The sequence below is a fragment of the Vicugna pacos genome, chromosome 14, assembly GCF_048564905.1.
Source record: "Vicugna pacos chromosome 14, VicPac4, whole genome shotgun sequence".
Taxonomy (NCBI): Eukaryota; Metazoa; Chordata; class Mammalia; order Artiodactyla; family Camelidae; genus Vicugna; species Vicugna pacos.
Genome location: NC_133000.1, coordinates 3,592,787 through 3,609,724, shown reverse-complemented (window position 1 = coordinate 3,609,724; position 16,938 = coordinate 3,592,787). Strand labels below are relative to the sequence as shown.

At 46.7% G+C, this 16,938-nt stretch overlaps 1 protein-coding gene across 3 annotated transcripts in view; it reads right to left on the bottom strand.

Annotated features, from left to right (window-relative positions):
- The window catches only part of WASF3 (WASP family member 3), a 77,293-nt gene that overhangs the window by 38,994 nt on the left and 21,361 nt on the right, over positions 1–16,938 (bottom strand). For all 3 annotated transcript variants that reach the window (XM_072976038.1, XM_072976037.1, XM_072976039.1), the window contains exon 2: positions 4,195–4,289. The gene's annotated coding sequence lies outside the window, so the exon portion shown is untranslated. The remainder of the gene's footprint in view (positions 1–4,194; positions 4,290–16,938) is intronic.

Sequence of the window (16,938 nt, the reverse complement as noted above, 5' to 3'; positions counted from 1 at the left end):
TTCTCTACCTTAGTCTTTGGCATCAAATTATTTGAGCATGACATTCACCAAATTAACAAAGGAAATCCAAAATGCATTAAAAAATACATTTAAGTTCCTAGAGGAAACAACAAATGTAAGATACAAAATTAGATCATCTGCCAAGTGTGCAAAGAAAACACTACCGCCACACCCTGAAATACCAGCCTGAGCCGTCGCAAACGACCACTTTCGCGGCTCAGAAACAGCCCAATGCGGGCAATTCGCATGAACTGACAGCATAAAGTAAGGTCCAAGTAGCAGTAACGCTGTGGGCCCCACCGACTGCTCCCTAGCCTACGCGTGACTGACCTTGAGTCTCTGTGTTTTCAGAAACAGAGCACCCCAAGGTCAGTATTTCTGGCAACTGGAAGCTGTGCTCATGAAAGAAAGTTACTATAAATGGAGCAGTTATTTAGTTAACTATTCCCAACTGTTTGCACTGCGAAAGCAGGAAGAGGAACACTGGATAGTAAAACACCTGAGATTTGCAACCTATGCACTTGGTCTCCCAACACCAAGTCTGGCACCCTCCCTGCTCCGTTCTCCTGAACAGAGTCCACCAAGTGAACTGCAATCACCACCGAGAAGAACCAGGCGGGGTTTCAGGCAACTTTACAGAAACTCGACCAAAGCCACAAAGTCATAGAGCTAACAGCGGTGAACCGATTAAAGGTGATAAATGGGAGCGTTTTATACGTACAAGCATTTCGTGTGCACTATGTCATTTACACCCCGCTACAGCTTCATAGGCTGGCACTGCCTCACTTAGCAGATTAAGAAATCAGGGCTCAGAAAGTAACTCATCCAAAGTGTCCTGACCAGTAAGTATAAGGGCTTAAGTTCAAACCAGATCTGTCGGATGCTGAAGTCTTCACCGTGTCACTGCGACCAAGACCCTTTAAGAGTGTGACCAGCTGAGTGCCCACGGGCTCCCAGATGCTCTCATGTTTTCAGCAGCTCGTCCAGATTATTACCTGCCTTTTACTGAGGAGGGGAATGAAGGGTCAGGGATTTAAGTGGACTTTGCTCAACAGCGTAAATTAAGCCTTAAATTAAGTATGTTTTTAGCATCTGAACCCAAGATTTTCTGTAACTTCTAAACTTACATTCCCTCTACTAGACCACTTTGCCACCCCAAACTCGGCACCAACGGACAGGGCCAGCAATACGCAATGAAACGCACACACTAATTTAATACTTACATATTTGTTTAAATTTGTAACTAGTCTACTTGGGCTGAAAAGCTACTTCATTGCAAGAGTCTTAGAAATGATTCCAGGGAAACCACCCAGAGACGATGTCCTGTTACGCAAGGGTCCCAGGCAACTGGGACCAGGACTCCAGGTTTCCTCCACTCTACGCTGCCAGCCACCATAAAAATAAGCAAGTACTTGGAAATTACATAGCAGAAGTCAGTAGGCAAAACATGTGTCCTATGTTATTATGCAAAACATGTCAATATGTTCTAAGACATGGCAGCAAACATATAAAACAATTGTAATGCCTCCAAAGTTAAATGAGACTTAACAACAGATTTAATGAATAATTTTGTTCATCCTCACAGAATTTAAGAGGACATCTTCACACTGTTTCAGATAGCCTTTTTCTTTAAATTAAAAAATTAAAGCTATTCAGTGAGGTTTAAATCAACGCTTAACTTTTAAGTACTACTCATGGCTTCCCCATCACCCTAACAGAAAGAAGACAATGCTCAAATAAGACTCTCCCAACAGAGTTCGCCGGCTTGCAACTTTAAAGAAAACAGCAACTTGAAACCACAAGTGATATAAATGTTGCCTTGTTTTATGATTTTCAGGTCATAACCACAGAAACCCAAACAGACCAGGTATTATGTACTGCCCTCAGCATCTCCCCCCACCTCCTCTGTCCTCTCCCCTGAATCACAGAGGCCAGCGGGCTAAAATCTGCATTTCTCAGGCCCTGTGCTATACATATATATATATATATATATATATGGAGTTCTAAGTCTGCTCTCGCTTTCCCTATCCATATGCCTTTTACTTCTTCTTCTTGCTCTATTGCATGGCCTAGACAGTTCTCAACAGGCATGTGGAGTGACCGCCCTTGCCCTGATCCTACGGTTAGGCAAAAGCGTTCAGCCTCCCACCAGGAACTGCCATTTTAGCTGCAGGTGTTTTATAGATGCCTTTTATCAAGCTGAGGAAGCTCCCTTCTGCGCCAGCTTTGCTGAGAGTTTCCCTCTGTTCTTATCTTTCTTGAGTTTTTATCATGACCGGATGATGCACACTGTGAAATGCTGCTACTACATCTACTGAGATGATCACAGGGGCTTTAAAAATTCTGCTGTTTAATTTGTTGATACTGTGAATTATATTTATTGACTTTCAAATGATGGACCAGTCCTGGAACAAGTGGCCCTTTGGCAGGATATATTATCTTCTTTATGTAGACTGTATTCAATTTGCAAATATTTTGTTGAGAGGTATCTTTGTCTATTTTTTGTGTCAGAGTAATACTGACCTCATAAAATAGTGTTCCCTTCCTTCTGTTTTCTGAAGAGTTTGTGTATAATTGGTATTATTTCTTTCTTAATAGGTTGGTAGAATTCAACAACGAGACCATGTGGGCTTGAGCTTTCGTTCTGGGACAGTTTTAAATACAAATTCAATTTCTTAAATGAATAGCTATACAAGTTACCCATTCCATCTCAAGTGAGGTTTGGTGGAATTTGTCCATTTATCTAAGTTACCAAACGTATTAAGTGGCTCATAATATTCCCTCGTCTTCCTTCTAATATCTGTAGGATCTATGTTGATGGTCTCTCTTTTCTGATATTAGAAATTTGCCTTCTTGCTCTCTTTTTTCCCCCCGATTAGTATGACTACAGATTTATCAATTTTATTGATCTCATCAAAGTATCAGTTTTTGGTTTCACTGATTTTTTTTCCTCTTTTTTTGTTTTTTATTTTATTGATTGCTGCCCTTATCTTTCTTTTCTTCCTCTGCTTGTTCTGGGTTTAATTTGCTCTTTGCCTTCTAATTTCTCAAAGTGAAAGTTTACATTATTGTTTCACAACTTTTCCAATATGAGCCTTTAACACTATAATTTCCCCTTCAAGTACAGCTTTAGCAACATTCCATAAATTCTGATATGTTGTATTTTCATCCAATTAAAAATGTTTTCCGATTTCCCCTGCGACCTCCCCTTGGACCCATGGGATCTTTAGAGGGTGCTACTTAATTTCAAAGTATTTGGAGATTTCCCAGATGTCTGATACTGACTTCTAGCTTAATTCCACTGTGGTCAAAGAATATAGACGTATTCCTGAAAAATCGCTTGTAATGTGAGACAACGGGAATCAGATTCCACTTTTCGACAGTAAGTTAAAGTAAGGATACGCCCAAGGCCAAGGTGAGGCAGGTTTAGGGACCGAGCCTTCCAGCATCCCCTCCCTCAAGATATGAAGAAGCAGTGTGTTCTCTCTCAACACATTCACAAAACCAAAAGATCTGTTCTTCTCTCTCTACCTTCCCCTCCCCTCAAAAGAAAGAAAGGACAATTCTACATGCGCCAAGCGATTTTCACAACTCTGCAAAACAGGCAAGACGGACGACAGCCTTCTGTACAGAAGGAAAGTGAAGTTCAGAGGAGGAGCTTGCCTGACTGGTCTGCCATTCGTGTTACTCTGGAGACAATCCTCGAAGATAGAGCCATACCGACCATTTAAACCACAAATAACTCAGACCTCACCTGAGCACTGCTGGGATCACCACTCCCGTTCAGAGTGAGTTATAGTGGCACCCGAGTGGGGGGATCTTCATCATCTTGACGTCTCATACCCATGTGTTATTAACAAGATTCAGAAAATAAAGCCCAGGAAATGGAAAGCAAATGGGCAAAATATATTGGGAAGAAAATGAGACTCCAGTTTAATGAGTCAAAAAACCACACAGCTCTACTTGCTCTTCACATAAAAACTGACAGGAAATGAATGAAACAAATTATAGTTTTTTAAATTCTCACTATTGACTAGGACCTAAAGCTCTCAAATATTATCTGCAGTTGATATTTACATACTAAAATATATTGATATTTAATACAATATTTTATCCTATTCTATTTCAAATTAAAATCTAAACCGTCATGTTACTGAAACTGAATGGCATTAAGGGCGAAAGGCACACTCTTACCGCGTGGCTGCTGACTTATGGGCTGCAGAAACGTCTCTCAGGTGGCATCACCACTTTGGCTCAGGTATCGGTGGTAACGGCAAACAAAACTAAAACTAAAGAGAAAGAAAGAAAAAAACAAAATTAAATACCGGCAAGCAAAACGCATTCAGGTCTCCAAGAAGTCTTAAATTCATACTTCACATTTCAGTAATTTCATCAAGGGAGCTCCAGTCCCAGAACTAGTTCTTTTTTAATTAGTTTAAGCAGGGAGCTAATGAGAATTCCAGTACAGTCCCACTCGCCACCTCCTATCCTGGAAGAAGCTCTGAAATTAACTTCAAGGAATCTAGTAAATAACAGCCAAAGGGAAAAACAAAATGCCAAGCATATCACAGGTCTAGTCAACTGAACTGCTCCACTCAGTGAACTTACTCACCAGCAACACATACATTGAAGGTCTGTGACCATCCACAATGACCTGAGTTTGGATCATTCACACAAGAGCTCTACTTCAAGTCAATAAAAATCTTGGTGACCACTTCATAAATGTTTTAATAGTACATATGGGGGTAAAATAGTAACGAAGACTGAACACCTGCTGAACTGACCCGAGAAAGAGTTTCCAGGGTAGCTGACAGAACAGCAAGCCCACAGAGCAACATGAAGATAAGTATTGTTTACCAGCGTGCTGAAGCTAAGAGGTACCAAAAATAAGGTGGAGTTTTCCTACCCAGAGTCGTGGCTCACCTGGGAGGCTGCATTTAAGAAACACGTAGTGAACAAACATCCATTCACTCAGTTAAACTTTCCCAAGCATCCTGCGTAAGTCAGCCCCTCTTTAAACACCGCAGACACAAAACTGTCTAAGAAAATGCCTGCTGGTGAAAGAACTCAGTCTCGTGAGAGTGACGGATGCATGTGGATAATCATAATCTGATACGGTGAGGCATGAAAGAGCAAGGGAGCTGGGAAGTAGGCTGGGGAACATCACAAAGCTTCTGGGGAGGGAAGTCAAGGGAGGGAGAGGACGGGGGAGGCCAGACGAAGGCATGAAGCCCCAGGAAAGGAGAGGGTGCAGTCTCCGTGCAGAAGGAAAGCAACCTGAAGTCTCAAAGAGGCGGTCTGGCCGTGCATGAATCGTACGCGGGCCAGTGGATGATGAGAACACCACGGCTAAGGCTGTCACCGTCCTTTGTAAAGTGTGAGAAAAAACCCAGATCATTCAATGACATGCTAACTTACACACCTCCTCCTGGTTTCTAGCTCCCTTAAAATTGAAAGCAGCACATGATTTTCATCCTCTTCCTTAGAAGCAGCTGTACAGCTCTTGATTGTGCAAGAAAAAAAGGGACTTTTTAAGTAACTTGCATACGTGATCACCCTGTTTCCAGACGCAGAGAAGTACCCCTGGATTTCAGATCATCCAGGCCCAGCTCCACCTGAACCACATCACCTTATCTGCATGGTTTTGAATGTAACCAGTCAGACACAGTGACATCCAGCTGATCGAGCACACAGGGCAAGGCAGGTGTCCGAGGGTGTTTCCCGGACGACCGTTCGTGCTCACAATCATGGTTAACTCTTCCCGTGGGAAACACAGTCATGAATTTTCCCATCTGTGTGAAAGGCCATGGGGCTAGGACTGTGTTACCAGCTATCACTTGAGGACAGAAAAATGCCTTTTCAGTAAACAAAGGACGTTGCTGGCCATTCCAGCCAACAACCTATGTTGCCGGCCACGAAGCCATCGGCCACTGTGGCCGCCCGGACGGTGCGCCCAGAGGAGATTTCAGGATGGACAAAAACAGGATACCGGCCCTAGACAGTTAAGGTGCAGATCTAAGGAATAATCTCAATGAGCCAGACCCCTGCATCTTCCTATACCTAGAAAAGCACTAAAATCGTTAACTTGAGAATGCCCCCTTTTTTTTGGCAGAGGAGGGCAATTTATTTTTAGAGGAGGTACTGGGGACTGAACCCAGAACCTCGCGCTTGCTAATAAGCATGCGCTCTACCACTGAGCTTCACCCTCCTTAAAATCATTAACTTGAGATGTCTGCTTTTTGTGATCAGTAGTAATCTTCTGATGTCTGGCTCTATGATTTTGTTATTTTTTTCAGCAAAAGCTCCTATATGTCCTGGCCCCTCCCTCGCCTCTGTGGAGCAGTTCCTCAGAGCTCTCTGACAGGCTGTCTCCCGAGCTGCAGTCTTCAGTAAGGTCCCTGAACAAAATGTGACATAACTTTTAGGTTGTGTGATTTTCTTCAGTCAACACGGTAGTACCTCCATTAAAAAATGAGGAAACTGAGGCTCAGACGGCCACCTGCCCAGGACGACATGGCCTGCAAGAGACAGGTCAGGGCAGGGCTGCCTGGCTAAGTCACTGTTCTCACTGTCCGCATCACACAGCCTCCTCTGCACGTGCACACACGCATCCTTCTTTCCTACTGAGGTACGTCAGGAGCCACAACGGTCTTGAAGAATTAACTAGGCTTTGAGGGTGTGCCACCTGCTGTGACAGGGAAAGGGTCCCTATCACACCTTTGAAGTTCCAAGTGAAGGCTATTAAGTGTGGAGTTCAGCACCTCTAGTAAGAGATGTCGTATCTGCACAGAGAAACACATTCACATGCGACACCATAATTCAAATTGTCTGTGTCCCTCAGTTAAGCCCTGAATGGTGCTGAGCACACACACTCCTCTGTGGCTACCTTAGGAGCATAGCTGTCCTGTGACTTTCCACCGACAGGCTCGCATCCATGATGCTCCCTGGGCCACAAACGCCTCCTCTCTTCCAGCTTCCGTGCATCCAGAGTGGCTCCGGTCCTCACAGTGCAACCTGGTGCAGCCTCCTTCACCCCCTGCTTCCTCCCTCTGCTCAATAAATGCTCATTTCCTGGGGTGATGTGTCAGGCTTTGTGTGTGCCCCTACTCTGACAGTCAAAGCCCAACCCTGCACTCCAACCACCTCTCGGTCCCCGGAAGAAAAGTCCTATCAACAAGGAGTTAGCTTCGGCGTGATGACGGTGTGCACGTGGTACTGCGAGAGGACACGGGAGGGGGCGGCTGCCATGGGGATGGGGGGCGGGCAGGGAAGGCTTCACGGTCCTGGTAACGCTGCAGGCTTAATTCAGATGAGAGAGACCTAAAATAAGACAGGGGAGAACGTCTTCATGGGGACGAACCTGGGAGAGGTAGGCGCCGGGTGATGGGCTGTGTGGGTGCTGGGAAGTCTCGGGATGGATCCCAAGGACACAGGCAGCCCCACCTGGCTCACCTTCCTGCACTGATGGACTGTCCCACAGGGGGACACCAGCCCACGAGGCCGCTCCAGCCACAGAGGGCACTGGACGGACCCCGACATGTGGTGGGTGTGACTGAGGATCTGAGCTTCCCATGTTCTTTCTCTTTAATTAGTGCTAATTCGAACAGCGGCGTGTGGCTAGTGGCCCCGGACTGAACAGCGCAGCTCTCAATGCCGCGGGCTCGAGACGCTGGGCTGAGGGTTGTCACACCTGGGAAAGGGACACCAGGAGGAAGGTGTGTGAACACACAAATATCTGCTGAACAGATAGACGAACAAGTCAATGGACGGAGGAGCAAACTGGGTGACCTTTAAGGGCTCCTCCCTTTAAAAGCCCCTCAAGAGGTGTCCATCCTTGCCGGTCGGGTTTTGGATCTGCCCTCAAGGCATCAAAATGCACTCGTGCAGTCTCCAGACCTCAGCCTAACCCTTAAAATCCTACTACTGACTTGAAATTCCTTATGCTACACAGTGCAAAAAAAAAAAAAATTGGGGGGTGGGGATAAAGGGGAAAAAGGAAAAAAACTGTATTTTGAAATCACAGCAAGTCATAATTTAGGAGATATTCACAGCCCAAGGTAATCAAGCCAGGATAGACAGCTGTCTAGTAAAAATATGTCTTCTTCTTAAACAAAGAAAGAAAGGGGGAGGGGGGAGGACAGCTTCAGGACGAGTCCAGGTCATGCCACACACGGGACAGGCCATTCAGCTCCGAGCAGCTCAGGCCGCAGTCAGCCCGCACTCCTGGGCACTCTGGTGAGAGGAAGGGCTGAACCCGTCTCACGGAATGCCTGACTCTGCTCCACAGAGCGTCCTGGAAGGCCAGTGATAACAAAGTCCTCCCCAGTAATGTGCCTCTTCCTCCTAGTTACCCACGACCTCGAAGTCAACACGAAGTAAGCGACTGACCCGAAAACACCTACCCTGAGAACAGGCTGGTAATCCGCCAGTACCACCCTAATCTGATTTATTACGGTTGGTTTGCTATTTCGGTCCCACCAGCTCTCCTAAGCTTCTGAATCCCAGCTTTCCAGAAACGAGACGCCGCAGGCGTACAGCGCGGCGCTCACACGCGGTCCCGGGCGGCGGCTTCTGCGCGTGGCCCCGGGGCCACCTTCGGAACCAGACTCAGCGCCTCGTTCCTCTGCGTCCAGGAGACCGTGTCGCCTGCATTCTTAACGATGCACACGGAAAGCTCTGCGCACAAGACTGTTAGACACCTGAAAACGTGCAGACTCTATCAGAGAAACACAACTCGTCAGAACGTCTGCTAGGGATGTTTCTACCTGGAAGCACGTGTCTAGCAACACGATAAAACAGCATCTCTGTCCATCCATCCCTGGCCTCCCAGGTTGGCTGGTTACCTGAGTTTCAATTCCCGCCACAGAAGTCCCACGTCGCTTAAATCAGGGCCGCCAGGAACACACTTAGCTGGCCCCACCGTTCAACCCAGTTTGTAAGTGAGCGCTTATGTAGAAGGTGAATGAGGAACGAGGCAAGACTCGAAGCCCAGGAAGCTCCATCTGGTGAGGACGAGTGTGTGTGAGTGTGTGTGTGTAAAGCAAGCAGCAGGAGGGATGCTGCTATAAATAACACAAAAATAACGTGAGCTGACATTCCCTGAACACCTACGTGCACCCCACTCCCAGCTAGGGACACTTCATTTAATAATTAATAAAACTACATTAATTATTCTATGAGAGTGCTGATGAAGGAAAAGTCTCCCAGTGTTGAGTAATCTGTTCATTTAAAAAGTATTTATCACAGACCTAAATTCTAGGATCATAAAACAACAGTTTCTTCCCCTTTATTTAATGAACAATAACTATCTCACAAAATAGGAAGACAAAAACGATCAATTCCTGATACGATTTGACTGTGCAGAGAACCGTGGCCAGCCCACACCTCTGCACTAACAGTCCTCGGCCAGATAACAGTAACCCAGACCGAGATCGGGGCCACGTGAACCCCTCATGACCCAGTCAAACTGAGCATCCTCTTACCACACATGAGACACAACCAAGAGTCAGGCAGAGGTGATACACGGAAAGACGGCACGTCAAGGCTCGGAGGTGCAGGTGGCAGGCGCGATCTGTGTGGGACGTTTGGGGAAGAGGCTGCAATAACCAGGAAAAGACTGAAAATGTGTGTGCTGAACAAATGACCCCGAGAGACTGACCCCTGTCCTCTGGGACACACAGAGGACGCAAGGTGCACGTGAAGACAAGAGTTGTGTCACCACCCAGACAGGAAGAGCTCACTGAGAGGTCAAAAGCCCCCACGTCCAAGCGTCTCATGAATTAGAGCCTGCCGGCCCGCCTGTGTCTGGAGCTGCAGCAAACGCACAGGCAGGCGCTGGCAGGGCTCAGGCTCCTCACCGCCAGCCCGGACACTTCTGCATGAACACTGTGCAGGGACGGGAATTTGTAGCCACCCGCTCAGACGGCCAGCTCCATGTTTGGTGAGAGCCTGCATCTTTACAACTTCCAACCGATGCTCTGTTCTGCCCTCTGAAACCAAACCGAATCTACCAAACCCATTAACCCTGCAACCTCCAAGGATCTGCAGGAGGGTTAGGGGTCTGGTCCCTCCGGCCTGTCCCAGGTGCTCCAGTTTGCCCTTCGCAGATGCAGGCGTGTCAGGAATGGCCGGGGAAGCCGCATCCTTCCTGTTAACGCAGCCAGTCTGCCTGTCCCATCGGCTTTACTGTGGGGTCCCCACTGGGTGCAGTCCTGTTAGAAAGTCTCCCCTGTCCCATGGGGCGGCCAAGGCCAATTCCAGAGCAGCGTCCCCAGGCTTCACTCCCGCCACTTCTCCCCACGCTTCCATCATGCCCACGCCCTCCACACCTGCCCTCCCGCCTCTGGGCCTCCATGTCCCCCTTCTGACCAGCAAGGGTTCACTTCCACTGCAAAGCCCCGCTTGGCTGCAGACAGAGTCCACCCCCTTCTCTGTGCCCACCGAAGCAGCCAGGCAGCACGGGATGCCACAGTGCAGTGGGCTCTTGAGCCACATTTGAGCTCTAACTGGCTGCCCCGCTTACAGGCTCTGAGGCAGGTTACTTAAGCTTAAATTCACCCAACTACAAAAGTGAGAGTAGGAGAATCAAAGGAGCTGGTCCCCGGGACAAGCCTGGCCTCGCACGTGATGAACAAGCTCTTGAGAGCATCCGTCATTGCTACTCCTGCTCCCCCAGCACCGTTCCTGCCTGTCCCCTGGGCACTGTGACATCCCCCTGGGCTGGGAGAGGGTCACCTGTGACCCCATATCCCCAGGGCGTCACACAGAAAGGAGCCCAACGAAACAGTGCTGGGTCCAGAATGAAACAGTGAATCAGTAAATGAGCACACAGGGCCTCACACCAAGACGATGCAAGCAGCCCGGACTGAGCTCCAGTCTTACATCTGCCTAGTAGTTCACGACTGCAACACACAGCACTAGGCTGCTAAGAGCGCAAAGAACCGAAGTTGAAAAAGTCCAGAAACTCACAGCAGACGGAGAAAAAACGGATTATCTCGCTATGTGTTGCTTCTGCCTACCCATGACTGTTAAGCTGTTTTGTTTTTTTTTTAAATACATGAGATTTCTAATGCTCATGGCAGAGAGGTCTGGCCCTAGGCAGCCACATGAGTCCTAAAACTGCACTCCTCACTGTCAAAGAGCTTTTTCATTTTCTTTTTTCCTAATTCCTAGCACTTGGCTCAATGCCTAGCACACAAGCGACATTCAAAAGAAATTTGTCAAACAGGTGAATTTTCTCAAGTGCCTGGGTTAAAAAAAAATCATGATGCGTCTTCCTGACCCACTTCAAACAGATGTCCCAGGACCTGGGGTCGGCCCCGGGGTCACCGCTCCAAGGGCTGGGCTCCCCCAGGGGAAGGGCAGGAGAGTGGGGTCCGCAGAAGGCTCGCTGCAGGTCCACCAAACAGTTAATGAGCTTTTGCGGAAAGGCACAAAGAGAATAACCATAACTCCCACGAGATAAAACAAAGCTTCCAGCCTGAGGAGACCGCTGACTGGGAGCAAGTTCTCCAAAAGCTGTTGAGCAACATTATGGAACAATCCCCAACCATTAAATACGAATGTGGAGTGGGACCAACTGGCAGCCTCACATCGTTTTCTTTCACAATGTTCAGAGGCAGCCTGAGAACGGAGGAGACGGAGGAGCGGCAGGACAGATGCGGGGGACAGAGGGACGGAGGCCCTGATGGGGAAGGCTGGCCAAGGCAGAGACTCCAGGACAGGAGACCGGGGCAGGCCCAGGGGTCCCTGAACGCTTGTTCCAGAATCCTGCCGCTGACACAGTTACCACAAGCTCACCGGTTAAGAAATCCCAGAGTTTTCTAGACTTCCTTCCTTAAAAAGGGGACACTGTGTCCTTGACCGAAGTCCTGGCACTCTTCCTGTTGCTTGTGACCCACAGAGACGACGAACCAGTGATTCCGGAGACCCAGAGGGTAACAGTCTAAACCCTGAGCCAGATCCAACTCAAGTAAAAACATCTTCCTGCCTGAATGATGCTATATGTTTCTCTGCTTTAATTACTGAATCCTGTAACTGGAATTCGTCACTGAATCAAAGAGAGGCTAAAAATAGTCTGTTCCAGAATGTGGGACGAGAAGCGTCATGTAATTTTGCTACTAAATGGACTCCTGTTTCCTCACAGCTCAGTAACGCACTCGTCAAATGTGCCTCCTTTTTATTAGCCAAAAATGTAGAACACTTCAGATACACATCACACATTAACTTTCAGTAAGTAATTCTGTATTTATAAGTTTACAAATAAAATCGCAGACACATATATATGAACCTTACCTAAAAGCAGTCTCTTGACTCTCCCCCGACACCTAATCACGACCTTCATTAAACACCTTTGATTGCAAGAATACAATCTCATTTACATACGATGAATGAATTAAAACAGAGCTGTCATCCAACAGGCTCCCACTGCAAACAGCAAATTATTAATAACACCTTACATCTGAATATGGTGCCATTTACAAAGGGCTTCCACATAAATCATCTCGTTTAACCTCTACAACAGCCGTGACACAAACACGGCAGATGTTACTTTCACTACCTGACAAATCAGGAAACAGCTGCAAGACTGAAGCAGCACGTCCAGGTGCAGAGGCACGCACCCACGCCCTCCTCACCTGAGCTCCCACCTTGTATTCCAGCCTCAGCCCCTCCTGTGACTCACACGCTTCCTGGACGGCCTCTGCCCGGCCAGACCACCCCTTCCTCCAACTCCCAGGTGCGGCCCACACCTTTCCTTTCCATCGTGGTTTCTCTTCCGATGCACATGTTCGGTCTTCCCAACACAATGAGAAGCCCTTGAGGGTAAAAATGGAAGCTCACACTCTGTACTGTCTAGAACACCATGCACATCACAGGGCTACGCCGGCTTACTGTTATGACGCCACCGATCAGAGAATCACCAAGGAGACCAAAGTCTAACTTCAGCATCCCAACCACGGCCTGACTCTGAGCTACAACTTGGTTAGAGAATCCTGGAAGTCTGTCCCAGGCCAGTAAATAAATATGAAACAGGTGCTCTCTGCGCTGACTGAACAGCTTCACATCTTCAGCTGGCTTGAGTCTTGGCTGCCCCCCCCACACATCTAGAAACGGTCCCTGGTTTCTGACTGTGTGCCGGTTCCTAGGCACCTGCGCACCTGACCTCCTGGGCATCCAGATGGTTTCCAGCTTCCTGATGTGACCTGCCTTGATTCCCACGTCCACCTGGCTTCTGTTCACGCCAGGACCCACACCTTTAACTTCCAGCCCTGCTTGGTCCTCTCAACCCTGACTCTCTAACTCACCCACAGCACGTCAGCCAAGGCTGGCCCTTCACAGGGACCTGCAGAGCGTCCACAACCCACTGAAAAGGGATGCTGCATCTTTTGTATCTCCAGCTCCCACCTGGAGTTCCGCATTCCCACAGCTCCTCCAAGAGGAGAGGACGAGTGCACCTGGGTACCAGTGGCACCTACTCTTACCTCCCCATGACCCGACATCCTTCCTCTTCAAACTTAGACTAAACACTGCAACAGCCTCCTAAAACACCACGCAGTCAGCAAGCCACCTGCTGTCAGACACCAAAGAGATCACAACCAAATCAGGATTATTACCATTTAGTTTCATTAAATATGCTGAATCTTGAATTTGGACCAAAAAAAACTATTACATAAATGCACAAAAATACTGAGGAAATCTGCACATTATCAGATGGAAATAGCAGATGTAAATGCTGCACTGCAGAGGGCTTTTTCTTTTTTCCCAATTACCACGACAATTTTTACATAGTCCAGGATCAAAATCTAGCTCAAAGCTTTCTATATGATACTAAACCTGACACAGAGATTTCAGGTGCAATTCAACAACTAACTTCAGTTAGTTTTCTCCCCAAGGATCCAGTATAGCAGCCGCCACTGTAACAAATGGGCCCATAAACTTTCCCTGCAGGGGACCCGTGTGCTCAAACGAGACTGATAAACGTGGCTGTCACCTTTTACGATGCGTCTACATTCAATTCAGCCTCCAGTCACACCCCGACGGAGCTGAGTGCACAGCACCAGGAGCAAGCGGAGAAGGACACCGCCCACGAGAGGAGACGGAAACAGGAAATTACTACCCCCCAGAGACAAGGCAAAATCTCAGTCGCCTAGAAAGTAACTCATTACCTTTGAATACAGAGGACGAGGGAAGAACTGAGAACCCACACCTCCAACCTTCATTCATCTCAACAGAGAACAGAGCAGCAGGGAGCAGACTTGGATGGGAAGGTAATAATCACACCCTTGGAGATGGTGAAGCTGAGGCGCAGGGGAACCTCCAGATCCCGAGTGAATACAGAGGGGAGCCTGGGGGGACGAGTCCACCAACTGTCAGCACTGGCCTGACTGCGGGAAGGGAAGAGACGAACAGTAGGTGGGAGGCCAAAGGGAATTAAGACAAGACGAGAAGGAAACACCGCTGGAGGCCAGATTCCAGGAAGGAGGTCTCTCTTAGAATGTCAGTGGGAATAGAAACTGTTACACTTTTGTTGTCAGTATAGGATAAGAGACTTACATTATTTCAGCGAGTAATTCTTTTAGTAATACATCCCAAAGGAATAAACACAAATGTGTGCAAAGATCTATACATAAAGATGTTCCCTTTGGTGTTATTTATAACACTGAAGCTCAGAAGAAACAAAATATGCCAAACAAAAGAATTAATTTAAAGCAAATTATGCCAGATCTATAAAATACACTGTCAAACAACCATCTATGTTGCATTTTGGAAGACTTTTAAATCATGATAAAAGTCTCACAACGTGAGACTCTGGGAAAGTATACAAAACAGTACCTACGGTATTTCTTTAGAATTATTTGTTGAATTCCTACTACGTACTGTTGTATATACGAGGTACTGGGGACAAAATAAAGTAAAAGAAGTAATTCCTTGTTTGGGGGGAGCATGGATTTTACTGGTAAGTGCCCCAGAAAGGGTAAATAAATCAATCGGCAAGAGAACCTCAGAGGAAATAAATGCTTATAAAGCAAACATAACAGGTGACATAAGGATATTATCAACTATCTAAAAATATGAAATTGACTTACCATAACTAAGCTACAAGATTAATAGTAAAAAATAATGCAAAATAAAAACTAAAAGCAAGTTCCAGGTGGCTCAATAAATGGTCAAGAAAAATAGAGTGGCATTAAAAAAAAAGGAAAGGGTCTGGCCCTTTGTGGTTTACCCTCCAGCATCTTCAGGAAGCAGAATGTTCACAAGCTCTCACCTTTCTTACCCTCAAAGGTAACTCAGGAAGCACACAAAGCAACAGGCCTCTGGGAGCCTGTGCCCGGCGGAGCCGCCGTGAGCCGAACGAACTCCTGAGTAACTCGAAAGGCAGGAAATGCCCCAAGGCAAGAGGTCCTTCCAAACACAAGCTAAGCAACACTCTTTGATAATAACCTGTACTCAACACACACACACACAATCGAATGACCTTTCTCTTTCAGAAAATTACTCTTCAACAGATAAATGACAGGGAAGTCCTCATATTAGAGACGGAGAAAACATGATGAAGTAAAAATACCATATAACTCCATGAGGAGAACTCCTGGGAGTCACTCTGCAAAAACAAGCACAGAAGTATTTCCAAGGATTCCGGAATATTTCCTGACAAGTAAATATAATTTAAATGCATGTTAATTACTTGCTTTTTAAAAAGCCAGCTTTCAGAAGGATATTATATTATTAGAGATTGGCTAAATATGAGAGCTTTGCAGAGATAGGTGACATCATAAACTTCATTAAAACCGTAATACAGCAAAGCTTATCCTCTCCTGTCTCCACCTTGGCTCCCAACAGCCTGCTCTCTGCTCAGAAGCCAGAGCAATTCTGTCAAGGGGGAAGTCTGGTCATGTCTCCCCTCCATTCGAAACTCTCTAACAGCTGTTCGCCTCACTCGGGGAAAAGCCAAACCCTTACGACGACCTAAGAGACATACCTGCCTCCCTCCCTCCCTCCCTCCACCAGTCCGCCCTCATCTCTCTCTCACTCCCCTCTGCCTCTGGCCCCCTCCTTACCCTTCGTCGACTCCCCTTCTTCCACGTCACCTGTCATCTTCCCATACACCCTGTGTGCACGTGTGTGATTAGCTAAGTTATCTCCATATTTACTCTGTTTCTCCCATTAAGATGGCAGCTGTGAGGGTGGGACAAGGAATTTTAAATATTTTGCTATCTGATGTATCCCCAGTGCCCAGAATAGTACATGGCACATAATACGCAGTCAACAGCTTTGGCCAAAAGTTGGTGTGGCATTTCATTCCTACTTTTTATGCAGAAGTAACTAGAGAATTATGAGACCACCAGATTTTTGATGTATTTACTTGGAACTTTTCTTTGGTGATCTCATCTAGGGATCTCATCTAGATCCACCTTGTCCTTAAATCTTAGCCAGATCACTTTCTACGAGTAGATTTTTAGGGGATATCTATGGCCTAAGAGCTGCGTTTGGAGATGACATCTGTAGGAACAAATACATTTTACAAGGATCATCAATTTTCCACCTTATGCCTCTCTTTAGTTTTTTCTCAAATGAAAAAGGTCAAAATTTTTAAAAATTACTGAAGCAAAAGTAAATACCATGTTACATTTTTATAAAGAGAGCAAGAGATAGCAATCTTATTAGCACAGAAACAACTAAAAACAGAACATACTGACAGCATCTTGCAAGCTGAGGACAGACAGAGCATATTAATGAGAAACTACTGTTGTGCTATTCAGACATGGGCCTCGGTGTCCATTTTCTCCAAGGAACTGGCTTCATTCACAGGGGGAGGGAAAGCTACACACACAAGAACAAAGGCATGTTTACGTGTTCCATCCACTCCTGTAACCTGAGCTAATGAGCTCACCTTTGCCTGCACTGGCGGAAACCCAGGACAGGAGGGTGGCCAGT